At 33.1% G+C, this 9334-nt stretch overlaps 1 long non-coding RNA gene across 1 annotated transcript; it reads right to left on the minus strand.

Moving 5' to 3' along the window:
• Nucleotides 1–1882: 1882 nt before the first annotated feature.
• On the minus strand, nucleotides 1883–4993 carry LOC148767009 (uncharacterized). Its single transcript, XR_016034395.1, has 2 exons — nucleotides 4685–4993; nucleotides 1883–2172 (listed from the first exon to the last, which is right to left on the minus strand). It is a non-coding gene; the product is annotated as an uncharacterized LOC148767009 (long non-coding RNA).
• Between the last annotated feature and the right edge of the window lie 4341 nt (nucleotides 4994–9334).

Here is a 9334-nt window from a genome sequence, read left to right on the forward strand (position 1 = left end):
GATCTTATCTAGTCCTTATATGCACATAAGGTTTACATGAACAAATAGTATCATAAACCCATAAACACCTAACATGCAAGACATGATATAGTTTAAGCGAATAAATCCATTTATTATTCAGCACTCATCTGTTTTAGGAAAATCATCCTTTGAGAAATAATTTCTACAATCAACACATCTATAGGGTCAACCGGAGTGATTAACATGCGAGTAAATAAGTTCATCATGATGCACGCAATAAATAACTTAAGCATGGGGCATGTGACTCAAATATATCACATAATGCATGAAACCCACTACCAATGAACACATTATCGTAAAATCCAATTTCAATTCACAACTCCGAGATAAAGTCAGGTAATTATATAATCCTACCGTGAACTTCGAATATTTAAATTGCACACAAATACATAATTTGTAACAAGAGTCGATCATACTTTTTCACATACATTTCACATAATATTAATAGCACACTTAGTCAATTATTTCAGCAAATCAATCATATAATAATCGAACACATAGATTAATCAAGAAATGGACATATGACAAGAACTTAGTGAGAAATCTACAGCATATCACGTAATTCTTTACCGTTGAAATTCACGAAGTTGTAAAGTGATCTTAAAATAATTTGAATTAAACATCATCGAGGGACAGCATTCTTAATTCTTATATTGTTCAAGTAAACCAGGATTAATGTGATCTAATCTTATATATTTCAATACAAGTAGACTACCACAAAATTAGACTCTACCAATTGGGCGCATAAGTAAGAATGTGGTACAATATCCACGATTTATCACTTAACATATGAGGTACACATAAATGAACCCATTAATTCAATTGCTATACTCCTAGATCATCAAGTCCATTCAAAATAAGTTAGAGACAACAATTCATACCCACCACTTCATTCAAGTAAATTCAAGGAAAATTTCAAGAAAAACGAGTTTCTCCTATGAAATATTTTTTTTTTTTTTTTTAATTTAAAAATCCGACTTAGTGAAAGTCTGAAAGCTTTATTGAAAATTCGGACTTGATCGAAACATGCGCTTTATTCCTTAAACATCGAAAACAATCTTTTTCTTTAATAATTCTTATAAATTCGAAAATTTTATAATTACACCATCATCATGACTTTAGATCTTCAAGTTAAACAAACATGCAAAATCAACAAGCATAAAGGTAGGGCATGAATCAATTAAACAAAATATCAAATACTTCCCAAAATTATTTTATGGAAACAAATATTTTTCAATACACTAAATAGTTTCACATGCAAGTCTCAATCAACGATATTATAGCATGGAATACTCAAAGACGGTTCGAATCACTTAACCAATTTTAAATCACATAAGATTTAATTCTAAATCAGAATGTAAAATATCAAACATTTCGGGGTACTTATCTCAATTATTCGATCAACAATATGGCATACACCAAATTACATAAAACTTCAAAATCACATAAATTATCTGCACCTCATTACTCATATTACATAGTGCAATTAAGAGATTGTAAATCTTACTACGATCAACTCGAGATATAGTCAATGAGTAAATTTATATAAAATTCTAAGTTCTCTAATTCAAGTCCTTATAACTAAGAATCATACCTTATTACTTAGGCCGGGAATGGGAGGAGGAATCACATGTGCCTTGAGCCATAACGAGGAACCCAGTGTATTAAACACTGCTCTGATACCATGTTGTAGCACCCTCAATGATTTAAAAGAAATTTTAGAAAACACGGACTTTATTAAAAACTTTTTGGAACAAATTTGAACTTTGAGAAAAACCACTTTAAAATTTAAGAACCATTTCCTTTTACTTCAAATCTAACCCACAATCGGAAAATAAGGTTTTTCATAGAGAGTGTACCATAACATGAACGGGATTTTGAAAATAATCTCGAGGTGGCGGAATAATCCACATAAAACATTATCGGGGTTTAGAAAACATTCGAGAGACAGCGGAAGGAAATAAACTTTATTTAAGATACCCCCGTTTAATAGACTGGGTTCCCAAATCAGAGTACAAAATGAAATCATACTATGTTGATTAGTTTTTCGATAAATCGTTGACGTGGTAATTACGAGTAAAATAATCTAGGCACCAAAGCTCGTGATTCCTCGAACTCCACTCCGCCGGCCTCCTAAATAGCTTGGAGAACCTGAAAAGATAATTTGTATAAAAGCATGAGCCCAACCACTGGCTCAGTAAGGACGTTAGTCTTAGTCTGACGAACTCACGCCTCTCTCATCGCATCTCTCACGACCTATGGGAGTCCTAAAGTATTCGTCTATGTTCTTTTCCGTCTATGTTATTTTACGTCATAATTATATTATGCTATATTATTTCGTCGACGTTAATCACGACATATAATCACATCGCCAATAATTAAACATATAACTCCGCATATGAGCACATAATAAAAAAGTTTGGTTTTGCTTTGAAAGCCATTTGAAATTCACATTGAAAATCATGTGGGGATTCGTTTTCCTTTAGAAATCATTTCTTAGTTCATTTTGGAACTTGTCTTGTACAAAATATCCCTTCCCACGAAATTCCCCTTTTTAGAACGAAAGCCCCTTTCCAAAACTCTTTATAAAACCATTTTTCTTTCAAAATATTTCGTATGCAAGTATGCACTTGTTGGGATCCCTAACGTAAGCATCGGCAATAGACGTTTATATGCTGAGCCCGGTCATTCGGTGGGAGCTAACCACCCTATAGTTCTATAGTAACTGTTGTTGGGATACCGGCCCCCCGTATCCCGTGTCTATTCAACCGTAGCAACGTTACAATTTTGACTTTTCTATAGTAGACCATGCAATACCAATTAATGACTCGATGAATGCACGAAAGTCCAAGATCTTAATAGCAACACGATAATAATTCCAATTATATCATTCACGTAATTCGAAGGAATTAAATCACATAATTCGGAAGTAATTTCCGAGACTATAGTAAGCACATAGAGATCAAACATTAGTAATAAAGACACATATACATTTACACGTATATACACATAGGCACTTATACGTATTTATATACATATACGTATATACTCTAATTTATAACTATGGGTTATAAGTTTCCTCAACCCGAAGGGAGTACGCCTATAACATCATAGATCTAAACTATCGATATACATATAAATATACTTATACATATACATACTTATACCTCATAAGAGTAAACACATAATTCAAATACCGATAATGAAATTCAAAGAATCATCGGAAATCAAATTCATTATAAGCACTAGCACATAGTAATTTCGAAGAACAACCTATTGTTCTAATCATAGATTAGTCTAAGCATATGTCTTAGATGTAGCTCAATACTCATAGGTAACTTCATCTATGTTCAATTATTATGTTGAGTTATGCCTCAAGAGTTTAAACCATGTTCACAAAGGACCTTTTGATTCAAGTAGTTTACTCATAGGAAAATCGGACAGTTTTGACCCTTTAACTTCAAAAATCCATTTCTCTTAGACCATAACTTCAAAACCTCTGAAACTTTAAAACAATACTCCTATATCATTGGAAAAGACTCCATTAAAACATTTTTCCAAAATAATCAGTAGACTAAGAGAAATGAGTAAAACAGTGCAGTAGTGTGGTCACACTTTCAGAAACAGAACCAACCACTTTAAAAATACCCAATAAATCACCCTTTTGTTGAAACACTGTAAAACTTTTCAGAAAACTGGTTTTATAAGTTATAATTATATTCCAAGTGAAATCAAGGAAATCAAACCAGGAAAACATCGATTTTAAAAGCAAATTCTCAGCTGACACAAAAGCTGTGCAGGTTTAGTAAATAATTCATATCTTAATCATCTGAAATCCGATTGATGATTAAAATATATCAAATTAAAGAGAACAAAAAGATCTAGTTACCCATGAAATTTCGTGATTTTAGGAAAGCAGGGCATCTGTGAAACATGCAGTAAACTCCGAGACTGAAAACCTGAAAATTCATTAGTGATCTATATCTACATCTTTGATCAAAACAGATCTGGCAGTTTAGGCACTATAACTTCAGAAATTCATATCTCCTAAACCGTAGATCCAAAGCTGATGAAATTTGGAACACATGTTCATATCTAAGTCTAGTTTATATGGTTAAAACAGTTTATGAAGAAACTTATCCATGTAAGAGATATAATCAATTTAGTGCAGTAAGATAAGCAGAAATTTAGAACAGATCCACTAACTTTAAAAATACCCATTAATTCATACCTTTACTTAAGCACTACCAAATTTCGTGAAAAGTCAGTTTCATACGTTTATAATCATATTCAAGTGGAATCAACTCAATAAGATTAGTATAAAACGCTATATAACACATAATTCGTGGATGACTCCGAAACTGTGCAGATTTAGAAAACGATTCATAACTCACTCAATACAAATCCGATTTATGCATAATTTATATCACAATGAAGCTAACCGAAAGGTCTAGACGACCATAAAATTTCATAATTTTATCTTAGGGATTACCCGATGAGACATGCAATACAATCAGAAGCTACCAAACAGAAATTCAAGTAGTGTTCATCATGAACTTTATCTTCTAAAGCTCAAAATTAAAACCTCAAACATAAAATTCATTAAAACCCATATAATTTATGTTAATTAAGTTCTTATTTCAGTAAAGACCAAGGTCCTTACCCAAGAGCAAGAAATCTAAGAATCGAAGAAGAAGGAGTAAGAAGACCAAAGGCTCGGTGGATTTTCGGCGGGTTTGGCTCGGATTTTCTTGGATGGCTTTGGGGCTGAGTTTGAAGGATATGAAGGGGCTGTTTCTTGAAGAAAGAAGATGGAGTTTCTCTTTTCGAGAGGAGAGGAGATGAATTGAAGAGAGAAGAGGAAGGGGCTTTGAGAGGAGCTTCTTGAAGTGCAAGAAGAGAATTCTTCTTGGGGGCTTTTGGTCGATGAAGAGGGAGAGGGAGAGGGCCTTTTTTGGCTGATGTTTGGTGTGAAGAAAATGTGAAGAGGAGGGGTTTATTTATAGGGGAGATGAGGCCCTTATTTGCAATATAAAAGACATTGGGGTTTTATTAGCAATTTGGGAGAAAATACCTTGGGGCTTCTTAGCAATATAGAAGAGAAGAGGGGAGTCCTTTGTAATTAATAAACTTAGGGAGTAATTCACTTTCCCTCACACACAACACACGGCCAATACACACACACTAAAACATATAATTCAAATAAATTCCATGGCATACCAATTAAATTGTAACGAAAACTAATTTCACATCATCTTAATCCTAGATTAATCATCAATTAAAGCACATCATTAAAATCCATGGACTAAAGTACATAATTCATTAAATCACATAATTAGAATCAACTACTCAATTAATAATAATGTCTACTTCTAATAATACTATAATGTATCTTAATCACATAAACACATAGAGAACGTATAAATTGTTACTCGATTCATGAAATGCACGTATATTCGTATTTACTATATGTTCAATATAATCATATATAAATGCTTATGAAAATGCGGGCTGTTACAGTATGAGATAAATCTTAATTTTGGAAAAAAAATGGAGATGATGATGAGTATGTGAGACCAATTTTATTAACTAAATGAAAATATAAATTAAATATTTTACTATATTAATAGGTTAAGAAAATATAAAATATTATGGGGCAAAATATATTTATCTTTATACATATAAATATAACAAGTAGGTGGTAAAAATGTCAAAAAAAGATTAATTTGAGAAAGTCGACATGCCACGTCATAACACCAAAAACGAATGGCAAATAGAGGGGCCATTTTCTTACGTTTTGTTATTTAGGGGGGTCTTTGATACATAGCCCATAATTCACGGGTGCCAACTGGACTTTGCCCTATATTAAATGGTCGGGTACCTATGACCTAAGGAGTAAAATCAGAACCATACCAAAACCAAGACGGTTTGCTTTTATTTACCCAAAACCATTACAAACCCTAATGGTTTTGGTAGAAGGTTTTAAACGGATAGAATACCGGCATATAGCTAGCGACTCGGGTTCTTTTGCCATCCCTAATCATAATATTTATTTTTAGTTTGTGTAAATTGTATCTAAATCTAAACTTATTGAAATAAAACATAGGACTTTTGTTTATAGGTTTCAACAAAAAGTAGGTGTCATTTCGTTGGTGAACTGTCAACTAATCAAGTGTCTTAATACAAATTATACATCCACAGTGTCCTATATATCCACAGTTTATAAACATTTCTCTTCAATCACCCCACTATTGGCCAGAGATTTTATCGATTATAAACTCATAGAATACATATGACATAAACGATTTATCACTGTGTGAATCCCCTACTACAATACACATAATTCACACTAGATTTCGGACGACTCAAATGTTGGTCCTTGGAGTGGTCTACAATAAGACTCAGGGAAGAATCACGATAGAGCTGGTCATCTAGTGAAATCACGGTGATGTCTTGTTCTTAAGGGTTAATGGTGTAAAACTATACCATACAAACCTATACTCGATAAATGGGAACCACTTAGAGATTTATAGGGCGAGGGCCTTCAGTGAAATCATCTGTATGAGCAGCCACTTAAGTATGTTGATGTCACAACACTGATAACTGATTAGACGCAGTACACATACACATATACTAATTGCTAGTCTCGAAGTGAAATTCCGGTATCCTTATTATTTGCGTAACCCATCGACTAGGAGCTGGTTAAATAGTTAGGTTAATTTTATTGGATTATCTTGCGGTTCTACTAGACCAATTCAATGTAATAGAGTAACTCGGTAGGACTATATCTATAGGAATATAGATAGAGAATGCCAATAGGTGAATTTCATTCATACAAAATAGATTGTTTCAAACAAGTACATGAAAGACCACAACGTTAAGTTGGCCTACCAGTCACCTACTCTAACAAAAAATACTTGTACAACACAATGCACAAAAGTACTCGGGCAAAATTGCATGCGCAAAAGTGCTCATAAAAACACGAACTACAATAGTGGGACAGGATAATGCACCAACAAACACGCACAAAAATACCCGCACTAAACAATATGCACAAAGATATATGTAGAAAACAATGCCGAAAAGCACTTGCACAAAAGTGCATGCGTAATAACGCTAGTTAAAACACAAACTACAATAAATGGACACGAATAAGCATCAAGAAAGCACAAAGACACTCGCACATAAATATATGCACAAAATTACACGTTCAAAACAATGCACAACAGTATTCGAGCAAATGTGAATGAGCAAAAATGAAATCATGACTACAATACCCGCACTAAACAATATGCACAAAGATATACGTAGAAAACAATGCCGAAAAGCACTTGCACAAAAGTGCATGCGTAATAACGCTAGTGAAAACACAAACTACAATAAATGGACACGAATAAGCATCAAGAAAGCACAAAGACACTCGCACATAAATATATGCACAAAATTACACGTTCAAAACAATGTACAACAGTATTCGAGCAAATGTGAATGAGCAAAAATGAAATCACGACTACAATATTAGGACCTGAATATGCATCAACAAACATACACGAAAACACTCGGACTAAACAAAATGCACAAACATAGACGTAGAATAAATTTCCCAGAAGCACTCGCACAAAAGTGAGTGCATAAAAATGCTAGTGAAAACGAACTACAATACTAGGACATGGATACGCATCAACAAACATGCACAAAGACACTCGCACATGAAAACATGCCAAAAATATAGGTATGCAAAAATGCTTATGAAAACACGAAGTACAATGTTGGGACATGAGTATGCACCAACAAACATGCCCAACGACGCGTACATAAACACAAGCACAAAAATACACAAAGTAGAAATGTACAAAACCACTCGCGCAAAAGTTCATGCCCAAAAAACGTAATGAAAACACGAACTACAATACAAGAACATGAATACACATCAACAAACAAGCACAAAAACCACCGCACAAAGAAACATGCACAATATTACACGTACAAAACAATGTACAAACGATTCCCGCAAAAGTGCGTGCGCAAAAACGCTATGAAAACACGAACTAGGATCAAAGATAAGCATCAACCAATATGGACAAAAACACTCGCACGAAGAAACATGCAAAAAAAAATACACGTATAAGAATGCAGAAAAGCAGTCACGCAAAAGTGCATGTGAAAAGTTGCTATTGAAAACACGAACTACAATTTTAGGACATGAATACGCATCAAGAAAGCACAAAGACAGTCATACATAAAATCATGCACAAATTACATGTATAAAACCATGCATAACGGTAATCGCGCAAAAGTGCATGCGCAAAAAATGCTCATGAAAACACAAACTACAATACTACGACGTGAATATGCATAAACAAACGTGCACATTGAAACTCGCACAAAAAAATGCAAACAATGTAAACGTACAAAGAATGCACAAAATCAGTCCCGCAAATGTGCATGCGCAAAAACGCTCATAAAGACACAATATACAATACTAATTGATGAAAACTTATCAAAAAAAAAATGCTCGCACAAAATAAAAAGCACAAACATACACGTACAAAACAATGTAGAAAAGGATTTGCAAAAGTCCATCAGAAAAAAAGCTAATGAAAACACGAATTACAATACTAAAGCTTTTAAACAACACTTGCACAAAGAAACATGCACAAAAATATAGTTACAAAACAATGCAGAAAAGCATTCACGTAGATGTGGATACGCAGATACGCTAATGAAAACACGAAGTATAATGATTTTCTAAAAACTATCAGGGCCGGACAGCTCGTTCATGCCGGTCCAACCGGTCCGACCGGGTCTAACCGGTTCAGACATCCATAAATAAATAAATAATTAATTTTTTTTCCAGAAATTAAAAGTAAATCAAAATTGATTTTTTTTTTTTTGAAATTATTTATCAGTTAAATCCAAATCCATATATTCGATCCATTAGTCAATCTTGTTCGATAAATGAGTGTTTGATTAATTAATTAATTTAAACGTTAAATTAGTTTCATTAATAGAACACATGTATAATAGTGGTTATACTTCAACTTAATTAGTTGTATCTTAATCTTATTTGATTGATTTATGTTGATTAAGGTCCTTTAATTATTTTGAAACAAATCTTCATAATTAATTATTGTAATTAATAATAGTTTAGGTCGAATGTTCCTCTTAGAACAATATGCGTTTCCATGTACCTTTAGAGAACATAGTTGTAGGAATCCAATCGGCTTGTCCAATAATTCTAATGAGATAACAACAAAACAATAATAAATCCTTTATTCTTAATTTATTTCAAGCTATAAAGAAAAACCAATTT

This window comes from Erythranthe guttata, chromosome 11, assembly GCF_056151865.1.
Source record: "Erythranthe guttata isolate IM_541 chromosome 11, IM_541, whole genome shotgun sequence".
Classification (NCBI taxonomy): domain Eukaryota; kingdom Viridiplantae; phylum Streptophyta; class Magnoliopsida; order Lamiales; family Phrymaceae; genus Erythranthe; species Erythranthe guttata.